This window comes from Rhinolophus sinicus, chromosome 16 (assembly GCF_057876585.1).
Source record: "Rhinolophus sinicus isolate RSI-liver-muscle chromosome 16, RSI-T2T, whole genome shotgun sequence".
NCBI classification, from domain to species: Eukaryota; Metazoa; Chordata; class Mammalia; order Chiroptera; family Rhinolophidae; genus Rhinolophus; species Rhinolophus sinicus.
This window is the reverse complement of record NC_142516.1, coordinates 28,159,963-28,185,473: the sequence shown is the minus strand read 5'-3', so window position 1 is coordinate 28,185,473 and position 25,511 is coordinate 28,159,963. Positions and strand designations below refer to the sequence as shown.

The 25,511-nt window shown below is 38.3% G+C and overlaps 1 long non-coding RNA gene across 1 annotated transcript in view; it reads right to left on the bottom strand.

Annotated features, from left to right (window-relative positions):
• LOC148754981 (uncharacterized) overlaps positions 1–24,500 on the bottom strand; it is a 159,459-nt gene extending 134,959 nt beyond the window's left edge. Inside the window, exon 1 of the long non-coding RNA XR_016019284.1 lies at positions 24,291–24,500. This is a non-coding gene — a long non-coding RNA (uncharacterized LOC148754981). The remainder of the gene's footprint in view (positions 1–24,290) is intronic.
• Positions 24,501–25,511: the final 1,011 nt, after the last annotated feature.

Sequence of the window (25,511 nt, the reverse complement as noted above, 5' to 3'; positions counted from 1 at the left end):
ACTTGGTCCTTTCTGGAAAAAAATTGTTAAACATTTAAAACAGCAAAAGTTCCTTACATTTTATAGCTCTTTACAATTTACTGCATGCCTTCATATACTTTATCTGATCTTACCCCTCACAACAACCCAACAGGATGGATGCAATTATTGTTGTTACTTTCTAGATGAAAACCTAACGATTAAAGAAGTATATTTTGAGGATTATTTGAGAGCAAGGATTTTGTGTCATTCTTCTTTTTTGTGTGCCATCAGCATGTTTCCTAAGGCCTGACATATCACAGGGATACTATAAATGTGAATGGAATTTAATGGAATATATTGGAATACAACTGAGTGACGTTCCCAAACCAGAAAGTAACAGCAACAGAACTCACAGCTCAGTGCTCATTTCCACCTGATGTGCTGCCATATTATTTGGTTAGATGTTGACCATGTACCTGTGTTGTGTCTGGACATGTGATAAACACTAAAGGACCAGAAGAGCATGGGGGAAGGCCAGGTATAACAGGATCATAAGACATAGTCCCTGTGAGAGACTGAGTATATAAACAATGACCAGACCATATATAAAGACAGAACCCTAACACACAATCTGCAGCCATCAGTCTAGGAAGCCAACCCACTATCTATTATAAACAGTCAAGGAAGCCAAACAACTACTATTACAGCCATCAGCCCAAAATGATGGGACTTGATTAGTAACTGACAGTTTCCCTAATTTTTGTTCTGGCTTCCAATTTAGGACCAACCAGAGAAAGCCAAATATGCACTCAACATCAATTACGCAGGATGCCCTACTGCTGGCCTGCCTCCAGCTTCCCCATGCTAACAGCCTCAAATCACGGTACCCCTTTTTCCATTCTAAAGCTTTCGTATTCCTCTACCTGCCTTTAAATGTTTGACAAACCCAAATGATGGTGGCTGACTCCCTTGCTGTGGGAAACTCTGAATAAATAGCCTTTGCTTATTCTCATTTGGGTGGTCTTTGGTTATTTCTACACCCATTTTTTAAGGAACTTATATTACAGGGAGGAGAGAAGAAAGAACAAGGTATAGACATAGGAAACAATAAATGGATAATATAAAACAGTGCCAAAATAAGCGGTTAACTACCTAAAAAAATAAGGATTCTTAAATGCTAGCAGTGCAAAGAAATCAGTTATAGCTGCCTGGAAGTAGCGTTCCTTGATCAAAGTTGTCTTGTCTTTATTCAAGGGTGAGGAGGCAGCCTGAATGGACATGGTGTGAGAATTCACAAGATGTCACAGAAATGACCAAGCTTCTTAAACTCACCAACTACTACACATGTCTACATATCCAGAAAGCATCCAAAAAACCATGGGCTATCGCTCTTGTCACTCTGATGTACTGAATAAAAACAAAGACTAGAGAGCTCACTTCTTCTAGTTGAAAGGTGTAACCTGGAAAGACAAGCAACTATAGGAGGTAAATATTTGGCTACAGAAGTGCAGTGTAAGAGTTAGGTGCTCAGGACTGTGGTTGACAATGGACTTTTAGAAAAGTACTAGGAAATCCTATCAGAACAAGATTCTCCATCAACCTGGTAAGACATTAATTCTTACAATACTTACTGAGTGATTAAGTTGTGCCGAGCATTCTTCAAGGGGCTGGAGAAACAACAGTAAATAACATGGTCTGTGCCCTCACAGCCCCTGCAATCACTTGCTTTCAGTTAAAATTTGAAGGAAAGGAAAGAAAAATGCCAGGTAAATTCTAAACCGGATCATAACAGAAGATAATAGGAAGATATCCTCTCATGTAGAAGATATGGGAAATATCCAATACTGTGTTTCCCCCAAAATAAGACCGGGTCTTATATTAATTTTTGCTCCAAAAGATGCATTAGGGCTTATGTTCAAGGGATGTCATCCTGAAAAATCGTGCTAGGGCTTATTTTCCGGTTAGGTCTTATTTTCGGGGAAACATGGTAGTGATGAGAATCCAATGGGAGAGGGTAGCCATAATTCTTGGCTATCTATGTACTAATGCCCAGGGTGTGGAACATAAACAAAGTCACCCTAAAATGTTTCCATTTACTAGGAAGCATGTAGAACTTAATAGGACTCATATATCAGTCCTTGTATCAGCTGACTTTAATCCTTCTCATCCTCCAAAGACCATCAGAATAACTTCTTAACTCTGATACACTTGTGATCATGCCACTCTTCTGTTCAAAACATTTTAGTGACTCTCCCATTACCCAGTGCTGGCTTTTCAAGGCCCTCTATTATGTGACCTCAATAAATCTTTCAATGTAATCTTCCAGAAACCCTATCCCCGAAACATCCCTTGTCCCAGGCTGTTGTGTCTACGTGTAACTATTATGTATTTACATGTGACTGATTCAAATGAAAGATTCAGCTCCGCAGTTGCACCAGCCACATTTACAGTGCTCAATGGCCACATGTGGCTAGTGGCGACCATATGGAACAGTATAGGTGTAGAATATTTTCATCATCATAGAAAGTTCTATCAAACAGCACGGTTCTAGACTAGTCACCAGTCTCTGAACACAATATTTAATTTTTCACTTCTGTGCCTTTAGCCATTCTGGTCCTTCTGTCTAAAATGCTATTCCCCATCTCTACCTATTAAAATTCTAGACATCATTAAATTTTCAGTTCAAATGCCACTTCCTCCAGGAAGCTTTCCTGAGTAAAAATTAATCAGCCATCCTCTGTGTTCCTTTGAGCTACCTGGAACTACTACTTTTTCACTAATCATACTCTGCCTTGTACTAAGGTCCTTTTGTAAGTAGCTATTACCTCCATCAAAGAGCAAATTCTTTTAGGGCTTTGTGTCTAGTAAAGTGTATTACAGATAGTCAAGGACCAAAAAACTTTTGGCTTTCTGTTGCATCCTAGTGGAATTGACTCCTGACTAAAACAAAGCAATAGGTGGTAGAGGACAATACCCAAAGGAAGGGATGTGTGGTAGGTAGAATAATGATCCCTCAAAGACGTCCACATCTTAATCTCAGAATCTATGACTATATTAGGTTACATGGCAGAGGGGGAATTAAGGTTGCAGAGGGAATTAAGGTTGCTAGTTAGCTGACTTTAAGATGGGGAGATTATTCTGAATTGTCCCAGTGGGCACAGTGTAACCACAGGGATCCTTAAAGGTGGAAGAGAGGGACAGGAGAGAGAGACAGACAGACAGATGTAAGTGGGAGGACTTGGTCCAACATTCCTGGCTTTCGAAAATGCAGGAAGGGGATCACGATCCAGGAAACGTGGGCAACCTCTAGAAGCTAGAAAAGGCAAGGGAATGGATCCTTCCTAGAGTCTCTGGAAGGAACACAGTCCTAGTGACACGTTGCTTTTAACCCAGTGAGACACATTTTTGACTTCTGAGCTCCAGAACTGTAAGATAATAAATTTGTATTTGTTTAAGCCACTAAATTTGTGGTAATTTGTTATAGCAGACATAGGAAACTAATACAGAGTGGCAAAGGAATATCATAAGTCAAGATGCATGACTCTTGCATGGAACAAAAACTGACACTGTTTGTTTCCTTCATCTAGAAGTTTACATCCAAACATTAGTCCTAGGAAAATAGTCAGAATTCTCATGAAGGTTTATATCAGGTTGATCAGTGATAGCGTTATTTTTTCCAGAAAAAAGTCCAGTTCTAAGAAGGGATTGCTAGCCATCCATACAACACAATATTATGTGGCCATTAAAAAAAAAAATCACTTCTTTGAAAAATATTTAGTAACATGGGAAAAGCTGATGATCAAGTGTCAAAAGCAGGTACAACACAATATAGGATCCAAATTTTGTGAAAATTGAAGGAAATACATCAAAATGTTAATGATAAATTTAAAAATGTTTTTGACATTAATAATGGTTATCTTTGTGGAATAAGATTAGGGGAGATTTGGGGTTATTTCTTTATATATTTCTGTATCTTCCAGATATTCTATAATGAACAGGAATTACTTTTATAATCAGAAAAATAAACCATTTGCTTTACTAGAAAGCAAGCCCCTCAGGTAACAGGAACCACAAAATTAATCATGCCTTTGAGTAATCTCATTCATGAAAATATATCCTAAGGAAATAATTCAAAACAAGAAAAAACATCTTATCAGTAAAAAGCCTTTTATAGCCATGTTACTCATAATAGTTTAAAATTGGAAGCTACCTGAATATCTAGCAATTTAATTATGATAAAGCAAATTATAATATATTTCCTTGATAGACTATTGGGAAGTCATAAAAAATAATTAAAACAAAGACTATCTAGAAATACAGAAACTACAGAATAATATAAAGTAAAAAGCTCAAGCACAAAATACGAAATGTCCACGATTATAAAAACTCCACTTACATGTGGATAAGGATGGTAAGAAGAGAGAAACTATGTTAAAGAAATAATTCCTGTGTTAACAGAAAGGGGTTCTGAGAGTAATTTGTACAAAGTTCTTTCAATAATAAACACAACTATTTGTTAAAGACACACACCAGCATGTAAATCAAGAAACCTGCGGTTGAAAGACTGGTGAAGAGCATTAGAATCATAACAACAGAAATAGAAGCAACACCTGCAAGAAAGGACACAGGAGACCACCCATCTAGGGACATATATTTTCATTTATCTATCTAACAAATATTTACCGAGTCTGTTTCCTCACATATGAATAAAACTGTAATGCAAAACAAGGGAATGACAAACACAGAATTCAGACTTTCAGTTACTCTTAGGGTATTAGAAGGAGTCCATTGCGAAGGGAAACGCAGCGAGTTGCATAAGAATTGGTAATTTCTTAAACTATTTCTTAAATTGGGTACATGGTATTCTTTTTTTTTATTCTAATGTGTCACAAGTGCTTACAAGAGTGCTTGCCACATATTGGTCACACAAGAAATTATTTCTAGAATGAATCTTTTCAGTGGCTCTGTAAATAAAGGTCAAACTCTTTAATATGGCACATGGAGTTCTCTGAGAACTGGCTACTACCTAGTTTATCTACACCTATGACTTCCCACCTAATCTACAATCACTCTTGTTCATTATTTGCCAAACACACAGGACTTTTTGGTGCCTTTGAGATTTTGTCTGGCTGTTTCCTCTTCCTGGAACATTCATCCTCACCTAGAGAGCCCCAAATCTCAAGGTCAAGTTCACTACAGCTGTTTCACAAAACCTTGCTGGTGTCCCTAATTACTTTCTCCCCTGTGTTCCTGTCATGTTTTCCTTATTTAGTGCATCAGAACCTGACTTGTACTAATCAGTATTATCTTTCGCTTTACTGCTTTATTGCTTACAAAGTCTTCTTAACTCTGTTATACTTGCAATAACACTGTCAGTCTTACTAGCCCACTTAACAGATGCAGAGTCTGATTCTAAGTGTCAAATGACTTACTACCTCCATAGTTGGTGAGTGAAAGAGCAGGACTTGAACACTGGTCTTCAGATTCATGCAGCCTCTAAAGGGACAGGCTGCCAGGGCAAGAGAGGGCAGAACAAGCTACGGGGATACAACTGGTCTCTAACAACACAGTTAGCGTTTATAAAATGAGAAAGGGCAATTTCATGAGAATTAAGATAGGCCATGAAGATCAAATTCCATATGATTGAGATATATAAGTTATACCTATTAAAATACAAGTAAGATGGGCTAAAAGAATGACCGCAACGTTAAAAAAAAAAAAAAAAAAAAAGTCAAATGAATTCAACAGAAAGGGCGTTACAATCTTACCAGAAGATTCCAAATTAGCAGACTAGTCTCCAAAGTAGGAACCATGTCTTATTTTTCTCTTATTCCACGTACCTAGAATAAGGCCTGCCACTAAAGGGAACTCCGTACACATTGAATTAAATATGAACAAAAGGACGTGCTATTTTAAAAAGAGCACAATTAGTTTTTAGCTTTCCTGCCACTGTTTCTCCTCAGTCACTTGGGGCTTTCAATTCAGAAGCCTGAGCATCAATTTCTTATGTGTTTAGTAATTCAGACCCTGAAGCACTTCTGTATTGCTCAGAACCCAAACAAAATATTCATTTGTTTGAACCAATCAACAAGTATTTAGGTAGCAAACTGAATTTAGAATGTGTTACACAAGAAATACCTGCTCTGTGTTTTATACTATCCTTAACATTTAAGACATGCACAGTGCCTGATTTGAAATGCACAGAATAAAAATCCTCATGACCAAAAGCCACAGATCCAAAGAATGGAAAATCTACAAAGCGAAAAACCTTGACCTGACATATAGAAATGACTCTGAGGAAACTAACAGGAATATGAAATAAAAAAGATACCACTGGAACCTATGTAATTTTACTAACTACTGTCACCCCAATAAATTCAATTAAAAAAAAATCACTCACACACACATACACACACACACACAAAACCAGTCTGTGATTAGGAAAAGGAAAAAATACCACTGGAAAACCGCTTTTGAAACCATCCCATGAAATACCAATGGCTATCCACTTTATAAGTGGATCATAGAAAATGTATTTGTGAAAAATTGGTCATCGTGCCATTAAACTGCAGACCGAACAATAGAACTACTCAGAATTCCTTTTTGCAAACTAATTCCTAGAGAACTGACCTTGAGCCAAGGCTGGATACTGAGACTAGGCACTGTGTGGCGTTTCACAGCCTGGCCCGCTGGGGCAACCCATAGTTCTTAAGTGACCATGGTTCTGGGATACACGTCAGGCAAAGAACAGATTTAGGTTCAGACAAATTGATTAAAAGGTAGTATTTGCAATGAGAAAGGATTTAAAAGATGTGCCAAGAGGCACCTGTCCTGGAATGGGTGAAGGGTCTTGCCCCAACTGCCTCTCTCTGTGCCTCAAATTTGTACTTTATCATTTAAGTAGGTAAGGGAGGCTGTGGACAGAAATCCCTCTTAAAGAACTAAGGCTGGGTCATCCATGTGACAGTTCATAGGTGCATCTACAGTGATGGGCTCTGCCATCTCCAGACCCAAGCCTCATTCATTCATTCTCTCATTTAATGAATACTTATTAAGTGTCTATACCCTGCTCTGGGGGCTGGGAATACAGTAGTGAACAAGACAAGCAAGGTCTGGGTTCTCACGAAGCTTACATTTTAGAGGGAGGAAACAATAAGAAAATATCAGAGACTGGGAAAGTTGAAGGCCCCCAAAGTCTTGGCTAGTGTAGTCAATAAGGTGTTTAGTCTTCATTCCATCTCCCAGCAACAATAGATAAACACATGTCATTAAACTACAGACCAAACAGCAGGCCTACTCAGATGCTCAGCATTCCCAGGAAGAATTTGATTATGGGGGTGGATAGGGGAGAATTTCTCTTAATTATTTGGTCCAATTTCTAAATGGGAACTCACAGTATTTGATGAATAATGAATGTGAATAATTAATGCATTTGAGAAAGGAAAATTTCTTACCTGTCAGTTACTTATCTTGGAGATTACACATCTATCACTCCTCCCCAAAGGGGCTAGACTCATCTCCATAGAAACTGGGGGCAACCCAGAATGTTAATTATACCTCAATGCCAGATTTCCCCGCTTAGAATGTGACTCACCAGAAGAACTTCTAGGGCTAACTTATTCTGCAAAGTAAAAAATTTATCTGACATATTTTAAAGCCACAAATAATGAAATATCTTAATAAGCCTAAGAAACCATCAAAAGACTGACTCTGTGTGCACACATTGCCTAGAAGCATATCTATCCTCTGGGAAAGTGGTTGAAGGGAAGAAATGGACCCTTGATCCATCAATGATATAAGTACTTCTGAAATTTAATCTCATTCTCTAGTGTGTCAAGTGTATGTGAAACAGGAGCTCACCAATGATTGTCCTGCAGACTTCTTTGAATAAGTCAGATATAACCTAACATGACACTATAATGCTATATCTACTTTTTCTAATCATGAGTCTTTCTATTTTCTAATCATGAGTCTTTTATTTGAAGGTAAATGATACCCACATATCTCTCTTGGGGAGAGAGAATAAGAAATCTTAATTATAAGATTGGTACTTGTATCAGTCAGGATAGTCAAGGTTATGCTGCGTTAACAAACAACCCACAGGCTCCGTAGTTTAAAACAATGAAAGTTTGCTTTGTGCTCATATTACATGCCCATCACAAGAAATCAGGAGAGGCTCCATTCATTAGAATCACTCTGGGATCCAGGATGACTGTATAGTCACTATTTCAAAAAATTGCCTGACAGAAGGAAAGAGAAGACAACAAAGCATGCACTGTCTCTTTAAGCTTCTACCCAAGAGAGATATATTGTCATTTCCACTTACACAGTTCATTGGCCAAAGTAAGTCATTTAGTCACACCTAATATCAGATGGGCAGAAACACAAAATTTATGACTTTCACGATTTTTGATTAGTTTGCCTATTCAATAAATATTTTCTTGAATGTCTGATAGTGCTAAGGGATGGCAAGTGATAGGGCTGGGGATGGAGAGGTGAAAACTGAGTCCCGGGAAAGATTCTCTGAATCAAAGACCCAGAATTGAAAGAGGGAGTGGGGTAAGGGACATTCTGCCTTTGAGGCCAAAACAAGACAAAAAGAACTCAAATTCCAGAGTAATCCAGAATGAGTCCTGAAATAAAGATAGAGGTGAGACATACCCAGTTTGTCTCTGTGGGGCTGAAATAGTTGGGCTGTTTCTCACTGTAACACACCTTCCCACTTCCTTCTTTTTCTGCCTGAAACAGCCCATGTAACAGAACATTTCCTTTTTCCCCTGGTGAAGCAACATGAAAAATCATTTCATTTCAGGCGAGAATAGCAATCAGCAAATGATCTGTAAACAAATAAAATTATCCACCATTGATTGAGCAAAACCTATACTTCAGGAAGTGTGGTATTTAGTTATTTAGTTAGTTATTTGTATGTATGCATGTATGTATGTATGTATATACATGCAAACTAGGGAGCATTAGTGGTTACATGTGCTGCAGAGCCAACAGACAGCATTAGAGCCAGAGGACACATGCCGACAGGCAGTTTCAACTATACACATGCACCCAAGGAGCCCTGAGTCACTGCTCGTGACTTTGCCCTGGTTTCTAGCAACAGGGTCCGGTCTTCTTGGTCCCATGGCTGGAGCAGGAATGTAGGAGAAGCTGCTGTACCTAGACTCCAAGGGGCAGGAGTGGGACCCGAGCACCTGCCTGAACAAGTGGGTGTGAAACAACAGACACTGATAACCTTTAGCAAAAGGGCCTATAGTGCAGTAACAGTTTATTTGAGGACTACTTCCCTAGCCTCCTCAATCTTAAAAATACAAAAAGAAATAGACTTTATTCTCTTAAAGTACATTCCAGTCAGTACATGTTTCGAGCTGTGAAGCAGCAGGAAAATAGGGCCCCTTTCAATACCACCCTGACCATGCCCAATCTGGTCTGTCCTAGATGTTTTAGATACTTTATTTCAATGAATAGAACTGTTGTGAAAAGGATAAGATATATATGAGTATTATTACCATTTTACAAATGCAAAGGCTATTGAAGAAAGGGAATTGACTTTCTGGAAAGGCATGCATATTTTTCATGGGAAAACAGAGTCTGACTAACAAATCTGTGCTCTACATTATCACAGTAAACTTTAGATTTTCTGGGAGGAAAACTTGTGAGAACCCATGTCCACGTGAATTCTTGTTTGGTAATTTAAATATGGAATTGCCCCTATAACAGAACATTATGTAGGTCTCTTTACTAAGGCGTCTTCTTCAAGGGTAATCAAGTCTTCCTTTAGGTAAGACAATTCCCGGCTACTTCCTCACACCTTAAATATTCAACCAAAGGTCACCTTTTCAGTGAAGCTTCCCCTGACTACCCTATTTAGAATTGTAATGCCTTCTCCTCAGCCATTCGTACCTCCTCTCCTCTGGCTCTGTTTTTCCCCACAGCAATTACGGCCTTTTTATAAACCATATGATTTATTTGCTCACTGTTTGCCATCCACCACTACAAACTAAGTTTTGTGGGTAAAGAAAATTCTTGTCTGCTTCTTTTTAATCACTTTTGTTTTCCCCAGAGCATAGAAAAGTACCTTATACTCAGTAATTATGAATGAATGGTCATAATGAATAAATGAATGAATTACTTCAGAGAATGGTCTCTTACTTAAGCAATGTTTCTTAATCTGGGATATGTTAATTGGCTTGGGGGTATCAGCGAATGCCTTATAGTTACATGCAATTGTGTAGGAAGAAGAATATATTTGGTGTATGGTCAGAGTCACAAAAAAGGCAATAACCCAAAAATCACTTCATGTGGTATATTGATACAAGAGAATATTATTCAGCCATAAAAGGAAATGAAGTATTGATCTGTGCTACAACACAGATGAAGCTTGGAGACATGATGCTAAGTGAAAGAAGACAGACACAAAGGCCACATATTGTATGATTCCATTTACATGGAATGCCCAGAAAAGATAATCCTATGCAGACAGAAAACAGTTTAGTGGTTGCCAGGGGCTGAAAGGTAAGGGGAAAACAGAATGGGGAGTGACTGCTTAATGGCTATGGGGTTTTCTGGAACTAGATAGTAGTAATGGTTGTACAACATTGTAAAAATATCAAAAAGCCACTGAATTGTATACTTTAAGATGGTTAAAATGGTCAATTTTACCACCCAGAGTCAGTTTTCCTTCCATCACCATTTATTTGATTCCTTTTACTCTCATCTACCCTCTGGTAACCACTAAACTATTGTCTGTGTCTATCAGTTTTTGTTTCTTCATTTGTTTGTCTTGTTCCTTTGCGTTTTTCAGTTTCATATACCACATATCAGTGAAATCATATGGTTCTTTACTTTTTCTGTTTGACTTATTTCGCTTATCATAATACTCTCAAGATCCATCCATGTTGTTGCAAATGGCATTATTTCATCTTTTCTTATGGCAGAATAGCATTCTATTGTGTATATATACCACATCTTCTTTATCCAATCATCTATCGAAGGACACTGGTTGTTTCCATGTTTTGGCCACTGTAAATAAAGCTACAATGAACACATGTAGGAGCACATACATCTTTACAGATCAATGTTTTCAGATATTTTGGGTAGATACCCAGCAGAGGGATTGCTGGGTCATATGGTAATTCTATTCGTCAGTTTTTGAGGAACCTCCACACTGCCTTCCATAGCAGCTGCACCAGTCTGCATTCCCACCAACAGTGTATGAGGGTTCCTTTTTCTCCACAGCCTCTCCAACACTTGTTACTATTTGTCTTGTTGATGATAGCCATTCTGACTGGGGTGAGGTGATATCTCATTGTGGTTTTGATTTGCATTTCTCTGATGGTTAGTGATGTTGAGCATTTTTTCATATATCTATTGGCCATTTGTATGTCCTCTTTGGAGAAATGTCTATTCAGGTCCTCTGCCCATTTTTAAATTGGATTGTTTGGGTTTTTTGTTGTTGAGTTTCTATATATATTTTGGATATTAGCCCCTTATCAGAGGAGTGAACACACAATGTGATATATAGATGATGTAACACAGAACTGTACACCTGAAACCTATGTAACTTTACTAACAATTGTCACCCCAATAAACTTTAATTAAAAATAAAATAAAATGGTAAATTTTATGTTATGTGAATTTTACCACAAGTTTGAAAAAAGAACCACTTTGTGCATAAGGGAGAAAAACACGACAATGATGGGGTAAATCATCTCATACATCTGACAGTATGGATGGTGGAATCTAAGTCTGAAAACTTGTCAGTTCCAATCAAACATTCTAAAAATATATGGAATTGGAATATACTAGGAATAACAACTTACATTTATATCAGGTTTTGTGGTTTTGAACAAATTTCCAAGTGCATTATTTAATTTAACTCCTGGAAAAGAACTTGTGGGGTAGGCAGTATAGATACAATTTGTGATTCTCTCCATTTTATAAATGAGAATAATGAGGTTCAGAAAGGTTAAATAATTTCCCCAAAGTCACATAGCTACTGAATGGTGAAATGAGGATCTAAACCCAGACCTGTTCATGTGTTTGGCAATTTGATACCTCCAGCTCTTTTTAACCTTTCAACATCTTTCCAGAAATCACAAGTTTTACTGTGATAAGTCTCCCCAGGTGATGTCAAAAGCCAAATTTCTTCTATGGTGTCTGGAATTATACAGTCTCAGTGTGGTCCACTTGGTATTTCATTGTGACCAGAAATTCTGATTACAAATGATATATAGCTCTGATAAATAAAAGCACTAGGAAAAACAGATTATTATTTATATAAATTTTTGAGAGTGAGGATGTTTTAAAATATGGTGTCAATGATAAGAGAAAGATTGCTAAAAGAAATTGGAGAAGACACAAAGAAATGGAAAGATATCCCATGTTCATGGATTGGAAGAATCAACATGGCTAAAATGGCCATATTACCCAAAGCAATATATAGATTTAATGCAATTCCCATAAAAATATCAATGGCATTTTTAAATAAATAGAACAAAAAAAATCACCAGATTTGCATAGAGTCACAAAAGATCTCAAATAGCCAAAGCAATCCTCAGAAAAAAGAAAAAGGCCGGAGATATCACACTTCCTGACTTCAAATTATACTATACAGTGACAATAATCAAAACAGCATGGCATTAACAGAAAAACAGACACACAGACTGGAAAAGAACTGAGAACCCAGAAATAAACCCACATATATATGGGCAAATAATATTCAACAAAGGAGCCAAAAACATACAATGGAGAAAAGAAAGCCTCTTCAGTGATTGGTATTAGGAAAATTGGAAAGCCACATGACAATAAATGAAACTAGACTGCTATTTGTCACCATACATTGAAATTAACTCAAAATGGAGCAAAGACCTAAACATAAGACCTGAAATAATAAATTGCACAGAAGAAAACATAGGTATTAAACTTATAGACGTTGAGGATTTTACAAATTTGACCTCAAAGTCAAGGGAAGTAAAAACAAAAATGAACAGGACTACATCAAACTAAAAAGCTTCTGTACAGCAAAAGAAAACATCAAGAAGCAAAGAGGCAACTAACCAAATGGAGAAGATATTTGCAAGCAACACCTCCAATAAGAGGCTAATATCCAAAATGTATATAGAACTCATACAACTCAACAACAAAAAAACAAATAATCCAATTAAAAAATGGGCAGAGGACCTGAAAGACACTTCTCCCAAGAAGACATACAAATGACAAATAGATATATGAAAAGATGTTCAACTTCACTAGCTATTAGGGAAATGCAAGTCAAAAGTACAATGAGATACCACCTTACACCTGTTAGAATGGCTACTATCAACAACACAAGTAATAACAAATGTTGGAGAGACTATGGGGAAAGAGGAACCCTCATACAACTGCTAGTGGGAATGTAAATTGGTACAGCCACTATGGAAAACAGTATGGAGGTTCCTCAAAAAATTAAGAATAGAATTATCATGTGATCCAGCAATCCCTCTTCTGGGTATCTACCCAAAAAACTTGAAAACATTTATTCATAAAGATATATGTACCCCTATGTTCACTGCAGCATTATTCACAGTGGTCAAGACATGGAAACACCAAAGTGTCCTTCGATAGATGTTTGGAATAAAGAAGATATGGTACCTATACACAATGGAATATTACTCGGCCATAAGAAAAGGTGAAATATTGCCAGTTGTGACAACATGGATGGATCTGGAGATGATCATGTTAAGCGAAATAAGTCTGGCAGAAAAAGTCGAGAACCGTATGATTTCACTCGTATGTGGGATATAAAAGTGAAAGCAACAAACGAACAAGACAAACAAAGAAACAAGCAAAACTCAGAGACACCGACAATAGTTTAGTGGTTACCAGAGGGTAAGAGGGGAGGGGAGCAGGTAGAAGAGGGTAAAGGGGGTTAAATATATAGTGACAGGAGGAGAACTGACTCTGGGTGGTGAGCACATAATGTGATATATAGATGATGTATTATACCATGTTTCCCCGAAAATAAAACCTAACCGGAAAATAAGCCCTAGCATGATTTTTCAGGATGACATCCTCTGAATATAAGCCTTAATGCGTCTTTTGGAGCACAACTTAATATAAGACCCGGTCTTATTTTTGGGGAAATACGGTAGAAATGTACACTTGAAACCTATACCATTTTATTAACCAATGTCATCCCAGTAAATTTAATTTAGAAAAATCTAATGAACCCAACTTCCTCATCTTACCAATGAGAAAATTCAGGTACAAAGAGACTAGCAGCTTGGTTAAGACGACACAGAAAGTTAGTGTCAGAGGTAGGATTAGAATGCAGGGCTTTTTAATGCTTCATAAAAACACAAGGGTTCATAGGGAACTAGCCTTCCAGCAGAATACCTGGGAAGAGATTATTTAGTTTGTATATTTAGCAGTCCAAGAATAAGTTGACATTTATTACTTTTGCACCAACCTAATATTATAAACACAGAAAGGAAGAATTAAGGATTCAGTGGTAATAAATGACCCAAATGCTTCAATTCAGCCTCAAATGAATCTGTTTTCCACTTTTTGTTGTCTCCACTGGGCTGAAGCACAATGACATGATGACTTCTATTTTACTTGGAAGGGGCCAATTATCCAGAATTTACCAGTCATGTTTTGTAAACAGAGTTGGTGGCTGAGTGAATAATGCAGGCTTGCAGTGTCATTTCCACCCATGGAGACACAGATGGTCAGAGCTGAAGGGGCCTTAGAGATCTTCCAGTCTGGGGTTTCCCAGCCACAGTCAGCTGACCTTCAGGGAAGACAGTACTGCCTTGAGCCAGTGTCCAACTCTACCTTCCTTCTTAGAGACAGAGCTTATGTTTTGTTCCCCTCCCCTTCCTCATTTTATATTCCCTCATTCTGAGATAGGTTGAGGGTTTGCAATAAATGCTCCTAAGATGGAGCATCAGCTGTCTTAGGGATGATATGGAGGAGAAAACTTGAAAGAGTAGAACCTTCTAGAACAAAGTAAATTTAGCAAAGCTTTTCAGTGTATGCTTTGAGCTGGAAGATGTTTAAAATCATTTAAACTAAACCTTCACTCTTTCCATGAAGAAACTACCCAGAGAATGAACCTGACTTGTCCAAAGTCACAAAGTGAGGAAGTAGCAGAGTCAAGACTAGAATTCAGATCCTCCAAATTCTAGTCCAGTGCCTTTTTCTCAGTCTCCATTGATCTCTCTTAGGAAAAATAATCATGATTCATAGCACACCAGGGATGCATCAGGCATTGATCATACTACTTATTGTTTGCACGTTTCACAGGGTATATTTTGACTCATGACATATTAGCGAAGTCATGGATTTTTGTCTTATGCACCTATATCTCCTTGTAACTAGTATGGGACCTGTCTCATAGAAAGTATGTATAATTTGTCTGATGGAATAAATGCTATGGATGGGACAGGTGAGACAGGTGGGGTTCTAACATGATTATTAAGTTCTCTCATGACACGCCATCGTTTCCTCGAGTTGAAATCCTTTTCTTCATGTCCCTTCCATCTGCGTTTTTTCCCCACCTGTTGAAATATATCCAAGCCACAATCAAAAGCTACCTTCTACTACCTCTAGTAGAAAGGACTCTACCAAGACTCTGGCATCCAGTCTTGAATCTGGATGCCACCCTGATTACTGTTAACTATATGACATGGAAGAATTACTTAACCTCTCTGAGATTCACCTTAACCAATTGTAAAAGAGTTAATAACATGGACCTCATTTGATTTTTTTGTGGAAGAAATAACATAAAATATGTAAAATTCCTAGCACAACATGTGCCACGTAGAGATTGCTCCCTCCTCAGTGTCCCATGGCCTTCTGCTTACTCTTCATTACTAGTTTATTTGCATTGTTTTATAGATTATTGATGACTTTAGAATACTTCTGTCTTACCACTGGATCATAAAATGTCTTGACGGCATGACTATGTCAGAGAAATATTTACATTTGCCCCACTGTGACTTCCCACAGCATCTAGAATGACACCTAGCACAAATGTGGCACATAGAATTTATTTTTGAAGAACTGAAGTGTATGTGTATGGTAGTGATGGGGAGAGCATATAATATATGAGGACTTTCAGATAATTTGTCTGCAAAGTAATTACCGTTATGCTGGTGTCTTATATATTCATCTTATGTCTGTTTTTCTCCTAAAAGCAGGTAACCTGGTGTCGGGCAATGACACCCTTCCATTAAAAGTGAGCATCTGAAGAGCTGACACTCCCTCACTCAGTGACTGAGTTGTGTTTCTGTGTTGGGTCTTCATGCCCCCATGAAGAGGAAGTGGTATTTCAGGGATGGCAGATGACAACGTGACATCACCCATCTCCGTCAGTGCTCATTTCGTTTCTTCAATTTCAACAAAGAAATGGTAGAAAAGGTTGTTCCTTTATCCCATGGGTGGCCTCTCTTCATTATTTATTAATAAAAATAGGGAAGGTTCTCTCACCCTGCCCTTCACTGATAGAGCTTCCCATTTCAGTTCTTACCTCTTCTCCTAACTTTCTGGAAGAAGTAGAGGCCAGTAATTGAAACTTAAATAGTAAATTCATAAATCATATTCATCCATATCATAATCTAAAGGAATAAAAGAACTAAAACATAAAAATATAAAAAGAATTAGAGTATTGATACCTATGCATTCTTAAGATAATAATTAAAATTAATAAATGTCTACAAATTCTTACCAGACATTTATTGAGCTCTTGTTATGATCAAGTCACTATGTTTTATGTTCAATTTCTTTGGCCACTCCTCAATCAGCCCTACATGGAAGGTAGTTTTAGAAGAGAGGGTAAATAACCTGTCCAAGATCCTACATACAGCTAGCAAGAGGCAGGGCTGGGATGTGGACCTATGTTTGTCTGACTCAAGAGGATGCATTCATATCCATTATCTGTACTGTACCTATGCCTGGAATTGAGTCATTGAATCATGAGCTAGTAATATGGAAGTTGATACATGCCCCTCTCCCTCATGAGAAGCTAAGAATTTGCATATACATATATACACTTACATATATACATATATAGAGAATATATATATTCATATAATTATATATATATATATATATGTATATAAAATCATAATATAGGGTGATTGGTGCTGTATTCACAGTATTAAAAGGAGCTATGAAACTTCCCAAAGGGCAGAACTGAATTCTAAGTTGAGGTCTGGGTAATGGAGAGAACTGAACATCTAATCTGTACCAGAGGTTGTTCTAGGTGCTTTTACGTATGCAATCTAATATTGTTTTATTTAATTACGAAATACTCCTGTGTAATGTGGGTAATGCTATCTCATTTTACAGATGTGAAAACCAGGTTTCATATGATAATAGCAAACACCTATCTAGCAGTTACTATGCATTGGGTGCTGTTCTAAGAACTATGCATGTATCAGTTCATTTAATCCTCATAACAATTCAATCATATAGGTGAAAAGACCATTTTAGAGATGAGGAACCTGAGCTCCAGAGTGTTTGAGTCATTTACCCTGGGTCTTACCACCAGTAGAGGTGAAGCCAGGTAGAGGGGCTCCTGAGTCCTTGCTCTCAACCATCATGTTAATGCTTTGCTGGGGTAGAGTAAGATGCCCCAAATTACTGGCAAGAAAGCAGGGATAGCCAAGATTTGGACCATGTTTGTCCCACACAGTGATACCAAGTCTTTTAGTGGCTCACTATTATCAATGTTCCTAAAACACTCAATTTACCTCTCATAGAAATGATTCTCTTTTTGCATTCATATTTCATTAATTTACACAATTATAATTAAGCTCTATAATTACAATGACATTTCCATATTTGTGAATAAACACAAGAGAGTCTTGATGAGCATGGACCTACCTGGTGAAGACACAAATGTCTGAGCACACTAGAGAATAGCCCAGTGTCCGACAGCATTCAGCATGCTGTGGGCTCTGGTGCACATAATTTACAGAGGCAATCAAGAAAAGACATCAATCCAATAAGTGAATTAAATGGAAACTGATTAAGAGAACTTATACTATGTCACATTTCTGGTCATGTAGCTTGAGATTGCTGTAACATTAGGCAGCCAGTGAAATCATATTGACCTCCCTGTTAGCTGAAATCTTATTTTCATTATTATTATATCTGCCACTAAGTCACAATTTTGTGCTTGTTATATGCAGAGTTATGTCTCCCTAAAATTCATATGTTGAAGTCCTACCCCTCCAGTAGCTCAGAATTTAATGGTATTTGAAGATAGGGCCTTTAAAGAAGTAATTAAGGTAAAATGAGGTCACTTGGGTGAGGCCTGATCCAATATGACTGGTGTCTTTATAAGAAGAGGAAATTAGGACACAGACAACAAACACAGACCAAGGGCAACCATGTGAAGACAAAGCAAGAAGGTGGCTGTCTGCAAGCCAAGGAAAGAGGCCCCGGAAGAAACCAACCCTGCTGGCACCTTGCTCATGGCCTTCCAGCCTCCAGAACTGTGAGAAAATAAATACCTGCTCTTTAAGCCACCCAGTATGTGGCATTTTGTTGTGGCAGCCCTAGCAAACTAATACAGCACTTATCTCTATGACTGGCACATGGTCAGCATTCAAATATTGATGAAATCAATGAGTGAATGAGGAATGTATACTTGTATATCTCCCATCCTATGTTTCTGTGTTTGATTTTTTTGAAATATTTATGGGAGGCTCTTTAAAAACAAGCTTAATAAGCACAGGTGTGTTCCAGTTATCTGCCAACACTGAGATTTTAAGATAAGAGAGTGGTCTTGGACCTACCTGGTGGGGGCACAAGTTGATTTAACTGATTTCTATCTCTTGATCCTAGGACTGGGGAAGGAGTTCCTATGAATTCCAATTTATGAACATGTCAGATGATCAGAGCTGAAATCCCAGCACTATTAGAACAGAGCCAGTCCTCAACTGCTTCTTGAAAGCCTTTAGCTCCCTTGTGCTGGGCAACAATGTCTCTTGGGGCTTCACTGAGGACCCTAGTGCACACAGACAAGGCTAAGATGTGAAAGGCCAAGAAAATTGGCAAGCAGCCAAGAAAATCTCCTAGGCCTTTGATTGATAGATGATATGTGAGGTCATGGGAACCAAGGCTGAACTTTCTCCCTTTCTTCTCCCAAAGGACAAGAATTAAGGTACTTAAAGAACCTGATATACCATCTGAATGTGCTCTCAGCAAAGTGACCTCAAAACTGGAATGGGAAATTGCCTGGATTGTTAACATCAGCACAGAATGCCAGAGACCACCTGAACTTCAAGGGTACGTGGCCCAGCCTTCTCATTTTGAAAGGAAAGAAAATGAGGCTCTGAAACAGTGAAGGTCTCCCCCTGTTCTTGTCATCATCATTTCTTAAGCCTTTGCCATAGAAGCCAAAGACAAAGTTGAACACATCAGTCATTCATATTGTTACTTTTTAAAGAGAATTTCTTTCCCAACATTCCTAGTGAGTGGCCCCTAGACTTTGCTGAAACACTTCTTAGGACTATGGAACTCACTGTTCCCTGAGGCAATGAAGCAACCTTTGAACAGATTCAGTTATAAGTAATTCCTTTTATTGAGCCCAAATCTGCCTCTCTACATCTTCCAACCACTGGTTTTCATAATGCCTTCTGAAGTATCATGGAATCAATCTAATTACTCCCCCTCCATTGGAGGGCTTCAGGTAGCTGAAAACAAGACTTTTAATAGTATCTCATAGGTCATGGTTTTAAGCTTCCTACTCATCCTTGTCATTATTGAAAACTGCCTGAAATCCTCACAGAGACTAGTCACTGACACATCAAGAGACAGATATATAACCTTCTAATACATAAACTCTGGTCCCTTGACCTGGAATGAAGTTATCTATGAATCACCCCTAAATGGGTGAGGAAAGTGGAATGGGATTGCTTACCAATAAAGAGAAAAATAGCCTCTCCCAGTTTCTAGTTGTCTTATCTGAAACCCATAACTTCCCTGAATAACCCCTTGGCCTATTTCAAGTAGCTCTGTCTAAAGTCTTCCCTGGCCTCCTTCCTGCACATTGGTTTCTGCTCCTCCTGCCTCCTGCCATCCTTAGCCCTGTCAGTTTTGCCCCCAAACCTCCAGTGGGTCTTGGAAGGGATGTATGAAAGGACAATCCATGAAGCCTCATGCAGCTGCTACTCTTTCCAAGGGAAGCAGCCCCAACCGATTTTCCTGCTTTTTCTTGCTATTCTTTTCCTAATGCACTTATTATAGAAGTGAAGCCAATTCTGCCACCCTCTTCACAGTGGACTGCAGTGAAGACCAGTGCCCATGCTGATGGTCTTACATGAGCAGGACCCATAAAGACTAACTACCCATGAGGTACTCTGTACTGAGGGAGTCTTGGCAAGCTGACCCAGCCAAATCCTCTTTGTTGGGAAGCAAAATGAGTCAAATAAACAGAGGAGGGTCACCAGACCTTAGCAGTTCTCTTGAACTTCTTGAGACTGGGTGGGAAATGTGTACTGAAGAAATGGAAGCCTGGGTGACTCAGTAGTTGATGATTGATGAAGGGACATTCCCATATTTCCCTGTAATAAACCTGTACGTCTAATATGAAAACTCAAGAGTGGAAGGTTTTAAAGTCTGTTTGCTTCTGCTTCCCCAGCCTCCCTCTCCCCAAAGTTGAAAGGCAAGATGATTATATAATGACTTTTCTTTGTTCTCATTGCATTAGACTCCTTCCTCAGTATTTAGGACATTCTTAACAGGAATTTGATTTCACCTAGTCTGGTAAATGAAACCTATGTAGATGGGAGTTTTTCATGTTAGACCCTGGATACCGGAAGACATAAAAGGATTTAAAATTCTCTGGGGTGTAGGAAAGTCAGAATGATTAGCGATGTCTAAAAAAACACCAAATGGCTTTATTGGGGGTTTCTTCAGGAAAAAGATACCCTCCTCCATAATGCCATAGAATCAGAGCTTCCCCTTTCCCTCTTCTGTTTTGTTCATTTTGGGATGTGACAGGGAGGGATGAGCTTAAAAAGTGGCAAGAAAAGTATAGGTCCCAGCTCATCCCAAATTCCAGAAGCTTCTACCTTGCCAGAAATAGATACCTTGCTTTCCATTTCTACACATGAGACTTATGTGGGACATAGTCAGGTGAGATCAGGTTTAGACAAAAGAAAAAAGATATTCAACAAATTAATTCAGCAACTGTTCAAGTTGTTGAACGTGTACACTGGAGATACAGAGATAAATAGAGCATACATGGTTCTTGCCTTCATGGAGTTTATAATCAAACTATCCTTGCTGCGACTACAATTGATTTTGCAAGTAGAAGTCTTTTACAAAATAGTGGTTAGAGAGTAAAACATCAATCATGCCCTAAACACCTCGCTATAAACTGAATGTTAATGTTGTCCCAAAATTCATGTATTGAAATTCTAACCCCCAGTGTGATTTTATTTGGAGATGGGGTCTGTTTTGGGGAGGTAATTTGGCCATAAGGATGGGGCCCTTATAAGAGGAGACATGAAAAAACTTGCTTCCTCTCTCTGCTCTGCCCCATGTGAGGATCCAATGAAAAGACAGCCATCTGCTCATCAGCAAGCAGGCCTTCACGAGCGCTGAATTGGCTGACACCTTGATCTCGGGCATCCCAGCCTCTAGAACTGTAAGAAATAAATTGTTGTTGTTTAAGCCACCCAGTCGATGGTGTTTTTTGTTATTAACAGCCTGAACAAGGCATATCTACATGTGCCTAGCCATGAGCACACACCATTGGGGAGGGAGTGGTGTAAAAAAGATGTATCAAATGTGGACTCTGTCCATGAAAGCGGAAGAATCTAACTGGGAAAATAACATACACATGTGGAACTGTTGGCCAACAGAGCCGTTTAGAATAAAGTGCTAGATGGAATGGTACAGATGGTTAATAACTAGAAAAATGTACCAAAAAAAATGTTAAGTATAAGGTCTTGGCAACAAATTTTGAGGAAATTTAAGGAAGAGCGCTATAAAGTGGGGATATCAGAAAAGGCTTCATCAAGAAAATGGTGCCAGAGTTAAGTCTTAAAGGATGGGCAGGAGCGGGTAGGCATTCTCGGCAGGAGTAAAGACACAGCAGCAAAAAAAGAATCCGACAGTCACCGGGTAGGGAATAATGAAGGAGAACCAATTAAATAACCACAAATTGTGAATGTTATAAAACAAAGCCAAACAATTCAGATCACACCTAACAAACAAAATTATAATAGAAATACATGAACATTCTAACACATTCTTGGAAAGAGTACTGTAACGTTGATTTACATCTGACAGTCCAAGTAAAAAATGAAAGAGCTGCCAAATCTGCCTATATAAATCCCAGTGATTTCACATGTTTTTATCCTATGAACTGACGGCAGAAAAAGAGATGTAAGCCTTTGAGACAGCAGACAATAAAAGGGTGCCCTTGTGAAGAGTTTCAGAGGAGCCACTAGAATTATATTTATTATGGCCAACACTGACATTCATTCCAATGTTCAAATGCTCGTCAGCATTCAGATGCACAATATTAAATAACTCTGGTGAATTTAGCAGGTTAAGGAAAGGCGCATTGGGATCGTATAACTGCAATACTACACAGAACCATAGAAGTCATGTTAAACTCCTTCTGTTCGCAGCCAAATGACAGGAGCCGCCTCCTAAATCTTCTTTGTTAGAAGTGATTCTCATTTTCCTTGTGGTGTCAAACCCCTGGGCTGTAAATGCCTTGAGAAACTGACCAAAACCAAAACTGCTACCTAAATAAGAGAAGTCTAGGCCATGTTTTTGGTCATTCTAGCTCGTCCATGAAAAGGAGAAGTGATGCTCTCTCTCAATGAGATTACAAATCCACATCCCTGTCACATGAAAACATCATCGCTGCTGCTTCCTTGCTCCTATAAAAAACACCTGCCCTATTATCAACATGACAAGTCATAACAAGTGTTGGAGAGGCTGTGGGGAAAAAAAGAACCCTCATACACTAGTAGTGGGAACGTAAATTGGTACAGCCACTATGAAAAACAGTATGGAGATTCCTCAAAAAATTAAGAATAGAATTACCATATGAACCAGCAATCCCTCTTCTGGGTATCTATTCAGAAAACTTGAAAACATTTATTCATAAAGTAATTTATTCATTACTATTTATTTACATTAATAAATTCAAGCATTTATTCATATGTACCCCTATGTTCATTGCGGCATTATTCACGGTGGACAAGATAGGGAAACAACCAAAGTATCTTTCAATAGATGATTGGATAAAGAAGATGTGGTATATATGGTATATACATGGAATACTACTAGGCCATGAGAAAAGATGATATAGTGCCATTTGCGACAACATGGATGGATCTTGAGATTATCATGCTAAGTGAAATAAGTCAGACAGAAAAAGTCGAGCACCATGATTTCACTCATATGTGGGATATAAAACTGAAAGCAACAAATGAACAACACAAACAAACAAGCACAAACTCATAGACACAGACATTAGTTTAGTGGTTACCAAAGGGTAAGCGGGGCAGGTAGAAGAGGGTAAAGGGGGTCAAATATATGGTGATGGAAGGAGAACTGACTTTGGGTGGTGAACACATAATGCAATATACAGATGATGCATTTTAGAATTATACATTTGAAACCTATGTAATTTTACTAATCAATGTCACCCCAATACATTTAATACAAATTTTTAAAAAGAATGCCTGTCTTACTGACCTCACTAGAGAACTCCAAGTATTGGCTAACAAGCTACTTACTGCCCTGATCAAAAGCCAGATGGAAAAATAAGAATCCAGGGCACATGGATCTCTGGGGCACAGCTAGAAATCTGCATTTCTAACAAGTGTCTCAAAGTAGTAGTAGTTCCCTAATTTAGTTGATTACCAGAAGCATCTGGGAGCGATTTCAAAGCGCGGATTCTCAAACTATACCCAGACCTCTTGAATGGACTCTCCAACAGTTTGTAAGCTGTGATTGAAGTCATGGATCACTGTTATGCTGTTCAGAGTTGTTTACATAAAGGTGAAAGTGAGAGATTCCAGTTGGTGTCACTTCTCTCTAATTGTTTGCTTCCTTTCACAAGAAGAGTTAGGGAACCCATTATGTTTCCATTCTTGCCTTGGAAACCAGAAAACTGAAAGCTGATGATAACTCTTCTTGGCTTAGATTTCTAGGTATAATTGTTTCCCTTTCTATTATTAGGTTCTTTAAGTATTCTTTTTAAAATGTAAAGGTGGCTTCTGAATTAAGTGGTCAAGAAGTAGTCAGAGCAAAATTACAGATTAGTGCAATATAGATAATTTCAATTCAAGCTTTACCTTAAATTCCAGAAAGTCACCTTCGCTATTCAGCTTGTAAATGTGGGTGAATCTTGCATTTATAACAGATGATTGGGCTCCCATCAACCTGACTCACTGAACAAATGACAGAGGACGGAGGTTCCAGAAGAGCTGCTCTCCTTGACGGAGTGGAGAAACCAATGTCTTGTTCAGTTTGTTCAGAAGCTCAATTGTTCCTTCTCAACTCAGTTATCTGCTAAGGAGAACCAGCTTTAAGTGTAGTAAAAAAAACAAGGCATTAACCTACAGTCAAGAGAACTGGGGTTTCCAACTCTGTACAGCATGCCATAAGTCATTACCTCTGTAGGTGTGGTTTCCTCATTTGTGACATCGAGGTAACAACCTTAGACTTGACCTTGCCTGTCTCTTGGAGTTATGGTGAAAGTTCTTTGTAAAATGAAATGTTTTATAAGATGCAAATTATTTAACAACTAATGGAAATAGCCCAGAAATGTTAAATATACTCAAACGTGATAACTGACTCTTCATCAAAGAAAGCTTTCTTGTTCCTAAGAAAGGGTGGTAGGTTTTAAAAAGAAATCTATTCTAATGTGCTCCTGAAAAATCTATTCTAATGTGTTTCATGCTTACAGATGAAAAACTGTAAGAGAACAGCAGGCAGGGTGAGGTCCCCAGCTAGGAGGACAGCCTTTGAATGTCAGGGTGTTTAGGTTTACACTGACTTTGCACTGATCAGAAAATGCTTGGATCATTGTACTCCATCCTACAGCTCACTGTAGGAGGGCTTCAACACTGATAGTGTATCCAAAGGAAACAGACCAGAGTAATAATGGGCCTGGAAACCATGTCCCATTAAAAATAGTTAAAGGAACTTTGCACATATACACTGGAGCAGATTCAGGGGACACGGCCCTGTCTTCAGATGTATATAGAGAAATAGGATTGTCATGCAAAAGAGGGAATCGTTTGTTTCAGTATGGATGCCCCCAAGTGTGAAAGCTGCTGGAGACAGAAGTCAATTCAGGGGAAAACAAGTTTCAGAACAGATTACATTAACAAATGAAATGGTGACTCCTACAACATCAATTTTCAGATGTTTCAAAAAGGATTCTTGCCTTTGGTGACAAGTTGCAACAGATAATCTTTGACACATTCTGACCATATGATGCTCTAACCATATGATGTTCGCCATTGGCAAACACGAAGTTTCTCGTTCTTGGAGACAAACTAAAATCTTTC